The following is a 929-nucleotide window of genomic DNA, read 5'->3' as shown; positions in this document are numbered from 1 at the left end:
TGGATTGATAGGATGTGTAAAGAAGTAGAAGAAAAGTTTGAAGTAGGTAAAACCGATGAGGCTTATAATATAATTAAAAGGAATTTTAGAGGTGTAGGATACAGTAGTAATAATATAAGAAACGAGGCAGGGGTCATGTTGATAGAAAATGAGGAAAAGGCAGATAGGTGGAAAGAATATTTAGAGAACCTTTACGCAGGCCCTGAGTTAGGAGATATATTAGAGAAGGAAGGTAGCGTGGAAATAGATGAGCTTGGTTATCCCATATTGAGAGAAGAGTTCGATGTAGCATTAAACAACTTAAAGAATAATAAGGCGCCAGGTGTAGATGGGATACAGGGGAAAATTTTAAAACATGCAGGAAGAGGTTAGAGATCGTATGTTTAAGCAAGTTAGTGACATTTACGAGACACGGAACGTTCCAGAGGATTATAAACGGGACGTGGTAGTAACCATACCTAAAAAAAGGCGCGGATAGGTGCGAGACATTTAGAAAAATTAGCTTAACTTCCTATACGTCAAAAATCTTGTATATCGAATTGTACAGAGGAGGATGGAAAAAAGGACGGAACAAATATTAGGGGAAGGTCAATTTGGGTTTAAAAGAAATAGAGGAACGCAGGAGGCCATTCCAGCTTTACGGGTAACAATAGAGAAAACGATAGAAAAAGGAAAGAGTGCGTACATAGGATTTGTAGATTTAGAAAAAGCTTTTGACAATGTTAAATGGGACAAGATGTTAAATATACTTAAAAATGTAGGGATGAATTACAAAGATAGAAGAGTGATACTTAGTTTGTATAAAGAGCAACAGGCAGTTATAGAGCTGGGGATGCAACGTAGAGAAGTAAATATTAGGAAGGGAGTCAGGCAGGGATGCACACTGTCACCGCTACTTTTTAATCTATACATCGAAGACGCCATCAACA

Source organism: Agrilus planipennis, unplaced genomic scaffold (genome assembly GCF_000699045.2).
Source record: "Agrilus planipennis isolate EAB-ADULT unplaced genomic scaffold, Apla_2.0 scaffold87, whole genome shotgun sequence".
NCBI lineage: Eukaryota > Metazoa > Arthropoda > Insecta > Coleoptera > Buprestidae > Agrilus > Agrilus planipennis.
Note: the sequence above shows the minus strand (reverse complement) of the source record.